This window comes from Choloepus didactylus, chromosome 3, assembly GCF_015220235.1.
Source record: "Choloepus didactylus isolate mChoDid1 chromosome 3, mChoDid1.pri, whole genome shotgun sequence".
NCBI classification, from domain to species: Eukaryota; Metazoa; Chordata; class Mammalia; order Pilosa; family Megalonychidae; genus Choloepus; species Choloepus didactylus.
Window position 1 is genome coordinate 191,875,756 of NC_051309.1, and position 12,603 is coordinate 191,888,358.

At 35.1% G+C, this 12,603-nt stretch overlaps 1 non-coding gene and 1 pseudogene across 1 annotated transcript; both read right to left on the reverse strand.

The window, feature by feature from the left end:
- Window positions 1–1,116: 1,116 nt before the first annotated feature.
- LOC119530663 lies at window positions 1,117–1,222 on the reverse strand. The gene has a single exon (XR_005216060.1). It is a non-coding gene; the product is annotated as a U6 spliceosomal RNA (small nuclear RNA).
- Window positions 1,223–2,595: 1,373 nt separating this feature from the next.
- On the reverse strand, window positions 2,596–8,842 carry LOC119528918 (annotated as a pseudogene).
- Window positions 8,843–12,603: the final 3,761 nt, after the last annotated feature.

The window sequence follows — 12,603 nt, forward strand, 5'->3', positions numbered from 1 at the left end:
GAGTGGACTTGGCAGCCTTGTCAAAAATCAATTAACAGAGATGTGAGGGTCTATTTCTGAATTCTCAACTTGATTTAATTGATCAATCCACTATACTTATGCCAGCACCATGCTGTTTTGACCAGTGTAGCTTTGTAATTTGCTTTGAAGTAAGGAAGTGTGAGATCTCCAACTTCATTCTTCTTTTTCAAGATGTTTTTGGCCATTTGGGGCCCCTTAACTTCATAAACAAATTTGATAACTGGCTTTACTGTTTCTGCAAAGTAGCCTGTTGGAATTGCATTGAATCTGTAAATCAATTTGGGTAGAATCGACATCTTAATGATATTTAGTCTTCCATTCCATTAACATGGAATACCCCTCCATTTATTTAGGTATTCTTTGATTTCTTTTAGCAATGGTTTGTACTTTTCTGTGTATAAGTCCTTTACATACTTGGTTAAATATTTCCAAGATATTTGATTCTTTATTTGCTATTGTAAATGGAATTTTTTTTCTTGATTGCATCCTCAGATTCCTCATTACTGGTGTATAGAAACCCTACTGATGTTTGCATGTTGATCTTATATCCCACCACTTTGCTGAACTTGTTTATTAGCTCTGGTAGCTTTGTTGTAGATTTTTGGGACCGTCTGTATGTAGGAACAAGTCTCTGCAAATAGTGAAAGTTTTGTTTCTTCCTTTCCAATTTGGATGCTTTTTATTTCTTTTTCTTGCCTAACTGGTCTAATTAGAGCTTCTAGCAAAATGTAGAATAAAGGGGTGATGGTGGGCATCTTTATCTTGTTTCAGATCTTGGAGGGAAAACTTTAAAATTTTCATTATTGAATAAATGTTAGCTGTGGATTTTTCATATATATACTTTTTCATGTTGAGAAGTTTCCTTCTATTCCTAGTTTTCTAAGTATTTTTATCAAGAAAGGCTGCTAGATTTTGTCAAGTGATTTTTCTACATCTATCAAGAATATCATGTGTTTTTTCTGCTTTGTGTTGTTAATTAATTTAATTGATTTTCCTGTATGGAACCACCCTTGCATACCTGGGATAAAACCCCCTTGGCCATAGTGTATAGTTCTTTTAATGTGTTGATGGGTTCTATTTTCAAGTTTTTTTTAAAAAAATATGGATCACCTCATGAATTTGCATATCATCCTTGCACAGGGGCCATGCTAATCTTCTCTGTTTTGTTCCAATTTAATATATATGCCACTGAAGCAAGCACATTTCAAAGTCCTTTATTGAGAAATTTTCCATCTATAAACATAAGAGTAATTGGTCTCTAGTTTTCTTTTCTTGTAGTATCTTTGTATGGCTTTGGGATTAAGGCAGTGTTGGCTTCATAGAATAGGTTAGGTAGCATTCTCTCCTCTTCAAATTTTTGGCAACATTTGAAAAGGATTGGTTTAAATTCTTCTTGGAATGATTGGTAAAATTCACCTGTGAAGTCATTTTGTGCATGGCTTTTCTTTATTGGGAGTTTTTTGTTTTTCAATTAAATTCACTTTTATTGAGATATATTCACATACCATTCAATCATCCCTGGTATACAATCAGTTGTTCATAGTACCATCATTTAGTTATGCCTTCATCACTATTGGGAGGTTATTAATAACTGATTCAGTCTCTTTAATTGTATTTGGTCTGTTGAGGTCTTTTGTTTCTTTCATAGTTAGTGTAGGTTGTTCACGTGTTTCTAGGAATTTGTCCATTTCACCTAAGTTGTCTATATTTTGGCATACAGTTGTTCATAGTATCCTTTTATGATTCTTTTTATTTCTGTGGAGTCAGTAGTAATGTCTCCCTCTCATTTCTGATTTTATTTATTTGCATCTAATTTCTTTTTTCTTTCTTTGTCTCTCTAGCTAAGAGTTTGTCAATTTTATTGATTTTCTCAAAGAACAACTTATGTTTCATTAATTCTACCCTTTTTTTTTGAAAATTAAAGAAAGATTTACTGAAAATCTGAAAAACAATTCCTAAAAAGACTGACTTTTCCAGAAAACTGCAGTTACACAAGGCATTGTGTCTATGATGTTAAAACATGCATTAGACACAAACAGAAAAACCAGGAGTCAAGCCACCATTCTTCAACAACCTGAACAAAGATAAAATGCCTAAGGAACAATATGGATGACATGCAAAGGATAGACATTTTACTTTAAGCACCATAGGAAAAAAAAAAAGAAAGCACAAATGGATGAGTGTGTACAGTTATATACACTGAATTGAACCTTTGGCACTAAACAGAGTATTTTATCATATAGCATTAACACATTATAAAAGTGCATAGTGTCAAAGAAATAGAACCATTAGCATTCAAAAGCAGCTTTGTCAATTAAGTCATAAAACATTCTACAGCATGTCTCTCTGTTATCCATCACTGAATATATTGACAGCAATTTTGAAATGATAAAAAAGGAAAGAAAAACATTTTTAAACATTTTCAAACATTTTCTCTGTTTAAAATTAAACACAAAAAAACATACATCAATTCTGTTATACACTAACATTTCCAAAGTATATGACTTGTACATGAGAAGGACTAGGAACAAAACTGTGTTAACAGAGATTCAAACATAATGAATACCAGCAGTCTCACACAGCTTTCTGATAGTACTCAGGAGGAGACACTTCATAATCACTGCATTAAACAGAGTCACAGAATTCTTTGCCAGATACTCTAGTAAACCATGAAGATAGTTCAGTAATAAAGCAAGGCTCTTCTCATCTGGAGGTGTTTAGGTCAAAATTGCTCCAATTTGTACAAATAATCTCAGTAGGTGTGGTGCTCCATACAACTGTGACATGGTTGCATCAGGGCAATCTGCGAGAATTTCAGGATACTGTGTTCTCTCAAATTTGTAGGGTAGCTGAGTGCCCAACATTACGTTGAAGTACAGTATTCTTTTATCCTTGCCACAACTTCTTCAACAGCATATTCCTTATTATTTCTGTTTCCTTGAGATTTCTTGTAATTTGCATAATCCTCTAGAATGGAATACACATTCTTCTTGGCAGGAAGATAAAAAAGCTTCTTTTGCCTGGTAATTAAGTCCCAGTCATCAACAAGCCATGGTTTTATTTCTTCAGAATCTGTTCATGAATATTTCCTCATTTTCAACAGTAGGATCTACTCAGGCCCTTTTGTTCCGAGGAGGCTGAGGTGTCTCAATGGTGCTGCCACCATCTTCATTTCTGGGTGTTTCCTGTTTGTTTTTTGTTTTCACTTCAACGTTTTTCTGCTGCAGTCTAGATGTCTTCTTTCCTGGGGCAGCCCCTCTCTGAACAATAGGGTGGGAGCCAGGCTCTCCCCAATCCCCAGGAAATATGTGCTACTCTAACTGAGGTTGGGGTGGCAGTTCTCTTCCTGAGCATTGAGGCAGAAGGCCTGCCCTCTGCCTCCAGGGCATACTCACCCTTTCCTCACGCATGGGCCACTCTATCTTCTTGCCTGAGATTTCTTGACTCCAGACTTCAATTTTCATGATTCTGTCCTTGAAGAAATGTTTCCTTCAGTTTGTTCCTCCTCTGTCACCTCCAGTCCAGACCAGCAGTGGCTCCATCTATACAGATCTCACAAAAATTTGTCAGCTTGGCATGAAGCACACAGAGGTCAAAACCATCAGACAAATAGGACTTCCACAAATCCCTCCTGGATAGCTCCCTCTCCAATCCTGGCTTGTACTGTAACGGCAGTCGGGTTCTATGTTTGGTTAAATCCTTATGTGGGGAATCATCTTTTGGGGCCTTACTTTCTGGAAGCCTACATTGTTCCAAACCATAGATTTCTGGTTTCTTTGTACCTAAGAGTTCATTTCTCAGCTTATCTCTGTCCTGTCACATTTTACTATAAGCTGCAAGGAGAAGCCAGGCTGCATCCTCCCCACAGTCTGGAAATCTCCTCAGCCAAGTATCCCAGCTTGTCGCTTTCAAATTCTGTCTTCCATCCAACACCAGAACACAATTTTGCCAAGTTCTCTGCCACTTTAAAACAAGGATCACCTTTCTCCCAGTTTGCAACAACACACTCATCATTTCTGTTCAAGGTCTCATCAGAAGTATCTTAAGGTCTGTATTTCTACTAGCAACAGTCTCTTGAAAGCAATCTAAGCCTTTTCTATCAAGCTTCTCACAATTCTTTCAGAATTCCCCCCTATCCATTTAAAAGCCATTCCAACATGTTTGTTATTTGCAAGCTCAGCAGCACCAGCACCCCATTCCTGGTACCAAAATCTGTTGCAGTTTGCTAGTTCTGCCATTATACAAAACATCAGAAATGGATGGGCTTTTATAAAGGGGGTTTATTTGGCTACAAATATACAGTCTGAAGGTCATGAAAATGTCCAAATTAAGATATCAATATGAGTATACCTTCACTAAAGGAAGGCCAATGGCAATCGGAAAAATACTGTGAGCTGGGAAGGCACGTGGCTGGCATCTGCTTGCTCCTAGGTTGCATTTCAAAATGACATTCTCCAAAATGCTGCTCTTGTGGCATTTTGTCCTCTCTCAGCTTCTCTGGAGCAAACTCTGGGCTAGCGTCTCTGAAGCATTAGCAAAATTCTTCTTTCAATGGCTGTCTTCCAAATGTGTCTCTCAGATGCAGCTGTGTCTGGGCCTGCATGGTTCTTTTTAAAGTACTCCAGTAAATCAATCAAAACCAACCCTGAATGGGTGGGTCCATAACTCCATGGAAATAATCTAATCAAAGTTATTACCCACAGTTGGGTGGGTCACATCTCCATGGAAACACTTAATCAAGGATTCTAACATAATCAACAGTAATACATCTGCCACCACATGATTGCATTCAAGAACATGGCATTTTGGGGGACATAATACATCCAAAGTGCCACACCTTGTACGTAGTGAATTGCTTTTCTCTTGCTGCTTTCAGAATTCTATCTTTGGCATTTGACATTCTGATTAGTATGTGTCTCGGAGTGGGTCTTCTGATTTATTCTATTGGAGAACATTGTGATTATTTGTCATATATATTTATGTTTTTCATAAGAGTTGGGAAATTTACGGCCATTATTTCCTCAAATAACCTTTCTGCCCTTTTTCCCTTCCCTTCTCTTTTTGGGACTCCCATGCACTTCTTTGTGAACTTCATGCTGTCATTCAGATCCTTGAGACCCTGCTCAATTTTTTGAATTTTCTCTATCTGTTCTTCTGCCTGAAAGATTCTGATTGTCCTGTCTTCTAGTTTGCTGACTCTTTCTTCTGCTGTTCAGATCTGTTGTTATATGCCTCTAGTGTATTTTTAATATCTTCTATTATACCTTTCTTCCCCATAATTTCTGTTTCTTTTTATAATTTCAAATTCTTCTTTATGTTCACTCAGTGTTTTCCTAATATCCTTTATCTCTTTAGCCATATTTTCCTTCATCTCCTTGAGTTGATTTAGCAGATTGTTTGGACATCTTTGATTAGTTATTACAAATTATGTGTTTCCTCAGAAGTTTAAATTTGACTGGACCATATCTTCCTGTTTGTTACTATGGCTGGTAATTTTTTGCTGATGTCTAGCACCTTTTTATCTTGATGAATTTACTCTGATGGCCAGTTGTCAGTACCTCCCAGCCTAAGCTGTGCCAGGGATCCCTGAAGGGGGTACAGACTGGCTCCAAAGTGCCCTGAGGTGGCAATCACCAAGGAGACCCAAAGCCTCTTTGATGGCTCCCTGAAGCTGCAATTTCCTGGCCTGCCCAGAAGATGCCACCCTTAAGCAAACTGTTCCCAGAAGCCATAAGGTGGCACTTTGTCTTTAAAGCTCAACATCTTCACCATTGTCTGGGACAGAGTTGTAACAATAGCTGCCACCACCACATTTGTCTGGTGCACAATGAAATGGTAGCTCAGAACTGGGACCCAATAATCCAAATTCACTAATCAAATGCTGTGATCAGTGCTTGGCCATGCCTACCCCTATTCTTGGAGAAAAGGATTATTATGTCCCTTTGTGATAGCAGCAGCCAGCCAGGGACTGGAATTAAACCCAGGGATGTACCTGTAGTTCAGCATAAGATAATCAATCAGTATAATACACCATATCAATGGAATGAAGGGGGAAAATCACATGATCAACTCAACAGACCCAGAAAAAGCATTTGACAAAATTCAACTCTCATGATAAAAACACTCAGAATACTTGAGATTATAGGGAATTTCCTCAACTCGGTAAGAGACATCTATGAAAAACCCAAAGTTAACATGATACTTAATGGTTTAATGTTGAATGCTTTCATCCTAAGATCAGGAACAAGACAAGGATATCTTGTCTTGGCACTTCTATACAACATCATATTGGAAGTTCTGGCCATGACAATTAAGCAAGTAAAAGAAATAAAAGGCATTCAGATTGGAAAGGAAGAAGTAAAAGTATTTCTATTCATTCATGACATGACTGTGCATACAGAAAACCTTGAAGAATCTCTCCCCCACCCATCTCCAAACACACAAAACAAAAGCAAGTAGTTTAGCAAGTACCAAGATGGAAAATCAATACACAAAAATCTATTATATTTCTATACACTAGCAATAAACAATCCAAAAACAAAACCAAGGAAACAATTCAATTTACTCTAACATCAAATAAAAAAAATTAGGAATAAATTTAAACAAGGAAATGTAAGACGTGTATACTAAAAACTACAAACCATAATTGAAATTAAGACCTTAATAAATGCAAAAACATCCTGTTTCATGGTTTGGAAGATTTAGTGTTGTTAAGATGTCAATATTGACTAAATTGATCTATAGATTCAATGCAACCCCTATCAAAATTCCAAACACCTGTTTTGCAGAAATGGACAAACTGATCCTAAAATTCATATGGAATTATAAATGACCTGAATAACAAAAACAGTCTTGAAAAAGAAGCACAAAACGGAAGGACTCACACTTCCCAATTTTAAAACTTACTACAAAGCTACAGTATCAAAACAGTGTGCTATTAGCATAAAGGTAAGACATCAACAGAATAGAATTGAATCCAGAAATAGTCCCATATATCTATGGTCAACTGATTTTGAACAAAGGTGCCATTCAATGGGGAAAGATTAATTTTTTCAACAAATATAGTTGGAGCAATTGGATATCCACATACAAAAGAATGAATTTCAACCCCCTCCTCACATTTTACACAAAAATTAACTCAAAATGGATCACAGACCTAAATCTAAATGCTAAAACTATAAAACTCTTAGAAGATAGCATAGGTATAAATTTTCATGTCCTTGGACCGGGCAATTGTTTCTTACATATGACACCAAAAATATGCACAATGAAAGGAAACATAGATAAATCGAACTTTTTCAAAATTAAAAAAAAAACCTTTGTTTATCAAAGGATGTTATCAATAAAGTGTAAAGCTAGCCAACAGAATGAAAAATAATATGTTTGAATTTTATGTTTGATAAGGCTCTTGTAATCAGAATATATATAAACTCTTACAACTCACAACAACAACAAAAACAAATCCATTTAAATAGGCAAAGGATTTAAATTCTCCAAAGATATCCTATAAATGGCCAAAAAGCACATAAAAGGATGCCAACATCATTAGTCATTAGAGAAATGCAAACCAAACCCCAGTGAAATACCACTATATACCCACTAGGATGGCTATAAATAAGAAATGGAAAGTAACAAGTGTTGTTAAGGATGTGGGGAAATTGACATCCTCATAAATGATTATTCCAGCATTATTCAAAATGTAGAAACAACCCAAATGTCTATCAACTGATGAAAGGATAACAAAAATGTGGTAGACCCTTACAGTGGAACATTATTCAGCTATAAAAAGGAATGAAATCCTGATACAGGCTACACATGAATTAGCTTTGAAAACATTATGTTAATTGAAGGGAGCCATATCCAAAAGGCCACATATTACATGATTCCACTTATATGAAATGCCTAGAATAGGCAAATCTAGTGGCAGAAATCTAGCTTTGTGGTTGCAAGTGGCTGGGAACTAGGGTGGTGGGGGAGGAGACAAGGAGTGACTAATGGGTATGCAGTTTCTTTTGGGGTGATGAAAATGCCTGGAATTGGATAGTGGTAATGGTTGTACAACATTGTGAATATGCCATAAACCACTTAATTGTATATTTTAAAATGTAAAATAGTGAATTCTTTGTTACATGAATTTTATCTAAATTTACAAAAAAATAAAACAACAAAAAATGAATTTGGCTTAGTAGAAGAAAGACATTTACTTCAGATCTTTACCCTCCTTCTTGGGCCAAGACCCCAGCCTTTTCTTCTTTCAATATTGTACATTTTCTCACTAATAATTTTTTAACAGTCTGGATTTCCAAACATCGCTCTCCTAGAAATAAAGGAAGAAAGGGGTTCATGTTTTGCTTTGAATCAGTTTGGGATATATTGTGAATATGGACTAAATTTGGATAATTCTGAATAAGTTACTGTAAAATAATGCTGTTGTTGTTGGTTTAAGCGCAGGGAGAAATAATGAATTACTAAATTTGGAACCATTTAAGCTGTTCTTTGTAATGGTTGCCAGACTAGGTATTTATGTAATGTAACTTCCCCAGGTTTTCTTTCTTCTGGTGAATGATGTTTTTTTTTTCCATCTTCTGATCAAAGCACTCTTACCTGACAGCATTCACAAAATGAGGGTCTGTACCTTCTCCAAAACACCTTTCTCTTTGGAAAGTTGGTGGGACCTTGTCATCTTTTAGTGGCTATCCTCAAATGCTGCATTCCAAATAGGGGATTAATTGAGCTTTAGCCAATAGATACTGTCCCTCAGTATTCACTGCAGTATTCTGAGCAATTTATCCTGGATGATTTCCAGATGATCACATCTCATGTTCATTGAGATGACTTTGTTTGAGCTCTGTTCTAATGGAATGAATTGCGCTGTTCATCTTCCTTTCTCACTTTTCTTTCTCTATTCTCTTTGCCCCTTTCATATGCTGAAACATTCTTCAGAATGTTACAAAGCCATTCAAAACTTCTTTTGTGAAATGAAGTTTAAATCTATAGTCTCTAGTTCAAACTAGTTAGGAAACCTGAGAATCTTGCAGATACCTTTCATATATATATATACACATATGCAAACTTTTATTTAGGATCTAGAAAGATTAAAAGTGAGATAATAAATCTTATTCCTGACTATATAAATATACACTTTGCTTGTAGTAATTACAATCCTTATTATAAAATAATACAAAAATAATAAGGTGCTTTTTATATTTAGAATTGATCAAGACAGGCAAAGTCTAATCCAGAAAGTATTAAACTAGGTTAATCAAATAGTATATTAAGTAAAAACATTGAAGAAAATTATAAAAAGGCAAAATTCTGGATGAAATTAAAAAAATCATAAAGAGGGAAACAAAAATACTGTGTAATATATGAAGTGGTGAGAGAATTAAAGGAAAACTCAAAAATATGTGTATGGATTGAACATGAGAATATAAACATGTATAACTACATGGAAAGGATAACATAAAATTTTTAATGAACATTTTTATGAAGATATTGTCTGCTTCTAGATATTTTAATTTGTTATCCACAGAGCTTTAGTGCTTCCAGTTGTAGGCTTCAGTATTCTCTAAACTTCCAGAAATGTACAAAGTTTTATGTATGCTATTGGCATATGTGCATTTTTCCTCAAATAGGATTCTGGAGCTATTATCAGATTCTGATCTAATAATAGCTCCAGAATCATACCTCCTCCCCCCACCACCACCATTAAAGACCACTGATCTAGGGGAAGTGAGAACAATCAATGAAAAGTTGGGGAGAAATATATGGTATAATCTTTTTTTAATTCGTCAATTGATTTTATGGCCAAATTGATGTAAATTGCCCCTTAAGTCTGATTATCAAGCAAAATTAATTTGGAGCACTCAGAAGAACGGCAAAAGGGAAGAAGGAAGTGGTCCTCCTTTCACTTCAGCCTCTATATCCAAAACCAGAAATAATCTAGACCAGTAGGTCCAAAATCTGTCATGAAAAAAAGTATGGCCTGAAACTCTTCTTAACTGGAGTCATTACAAAACCAGAACTTATTAAAAAAATGTTGACATGAATAGAATCTGGGTGGCAGAGACCTAATATCTCTGCCCCAGAGGAAGGAAGGCTTGGGAAGCAAAAGATTTGTTACATTAATCTAAAGGGACAGAAAGAAAGCGAATGCTGGATCCAAAGAGAAACTTGGCCAAGAATAGGCAAGATAGAGTAGGTGGGCATAAAAAATCAGAGCTTCAGGAAATTCTTCAGGGCCCCAGGGTAATTCATAGAGCTATGGAGACCTGCCCTGCACAATCCCAGAGGTTCACATAGACTTGATGTAAAAGGACACCTCAGGAGTTGCACGGTGGGATAACTGCCCAAGACTTGAGAGGGAAGGAGCTCTTTGTGGGGTAGAGGGGACTTTTGTGTCTAAGCCTGTGGGCAGGGTGTTGAAGATCCTAAGCCACGTTTTGCAGGATGCAGTATGAATTTTTATCTTCACGGCAAAAAAACAAAATATGATTGAGGAAAATAGGTATTCTCCATTACTACTATCTCAAGTCACAACTGTTACTATGTGAAGCAAATTTCTGTTAATACTATAGATTTATAATACCGTTTTCTCAATATTTAGAAAAATGATGATGATCTTAATCATTCATGTGGGAAAAGATATAGCTATCCCATCAGCGTATATGAGATATTAAAAATCTCTTTGAGACAAAGTCAAAACAGTTTCTTTTACACCATATGCAGTCCTCTTAAAAAAGCATGTGTATTTTGATTCACACAAGAAATTTATTGAGATATCAACCAACAGGTTCTATTTTGTAAAAATTCAACTTGGACATAGTTTATGTTATTGATTCCAACCAAGGAAAAAATTTAATGTAAATGTAAAGTCCTTTAAAAAAAAATCATTGTATGAAGACAGAAAAAGCTATTTGATTTAAAATTTAATTTATAATGTAGTAATAAGTATAGTAGTATTAAATGTCAGATGAATATGCAGGAATAGCATATGGTTTTAATAAATTAATGAGCTGTTCTGGAAATAAATAATATTTTTGGATTATATATTTTCTTTTGGAACTAGTCCAATATCATCTTATAATATCTGAAGTAGAGGGATCCCAGAATATTACTGAAAACATCTGGGGGCTAGACTTTTGCAAGATGTTAAATGTAAGTCAGTAATAATTCTTTAAAAAATTATCTTTATTCATTTTTTATTAAAGGAACTAAATTGCTTGCTTATTTCTAATATCCAATGCTTATTACTGCTGCTACAGGAATATCACACTCAACAGGATTTGTGAACCTGGAGAGAGCAAGATCTATGTCTGCTATGCTAAGTAATATTCTACTCACTCTTTATTATTTAACTGTCTCAATTATTTACATGGAAATTATCTACATTTGTTGTCCTTATTTCTTACTCTCATGACACTTTATGATCCTGGTAAACTGTGGCCACATGACAGTGACATTACCTCCACAAATGGAAACAGTTCAGACAATACAATGTGATTGCAAAACTGTGAGTAGATTTTCCTTTGCCTTTGAATTTAAATTTTTCTGGTCCAGGTATTTGAAATGTATTTTCAATGGTAAAAATACACGTAAATATCGTCTTTTATCAGCATACTTATAAGTATTTTCTGTTACTACCTTTAATAATGTTATGGGCTTCCACTCATGAATTCCTATATATTTGCAATGACTTTGACATTTTTTTCTAAGGATTTCTGATGTATTAGTCATTTCTAGGGTTTTATTTATGCAATAAGTTGGATTAGTCACTAGACTGCAAACTATTCAAGAATGTATAAGATATCTTTATATTCTCTGAATTGAACACAGTAGGCAGTTAATATTTTCTGAACAGAAGTTAAACATTTTATAATCACTATATAAAGCATTCTTTTGGTATAAATGGATATTCATGTTTTAGAACTCCTGAAGATTATGTTAAAAAAATACTCTGTGTCAAAAAGGGTTATACAGTTTGCTTTTTAAAGTGTTTATTAAGGAACCAATAACTCTATATTATGTCACAGCTGGGCACTGAAATTTACTCCTTTAGAGTTATAGCCCTGCTAATTCCCTGACCAGTATCCCTAGGAAAGGATATTCTTTTAAGTCTGGTGCTGTGTTGTAAACACACTCCTGTTTATTCCAGCTAATGAGAAACAGGCTGTCTGGAAATGTGTCTCTGAAGAAAATACTGAGCAAATCTTTAGAAAATCAAGCTCTCTAACTTGATTGAAAAGATAATATTTGGTAACATGGTAACACGTTATAAACAAAATAAATCAAGCTCTAAAGAAGGCAAATCAGATATAAAATTTACTTGGCTCTGTCAACTTACTTTGGAAAGAGCAACTAAAAAGATACTGAGATTTCTGCATGTATCTAATCTTCTCCCCTTTCTCTTCTGTAGCTTAACTGCTTCTGCCTTTCCTACCCTCAATTTTGCACTCCTGCTGAGAATCCTTCTCTAGTTCTATTATCACTCCTTGGGATCAGCCAGGTTATCTCTGCCTCTTTCTCTTCTGTTTTAAGGTGTCAAATAATTTATAGCCTTTTAATCTGAAGTCTCTTCCTGTA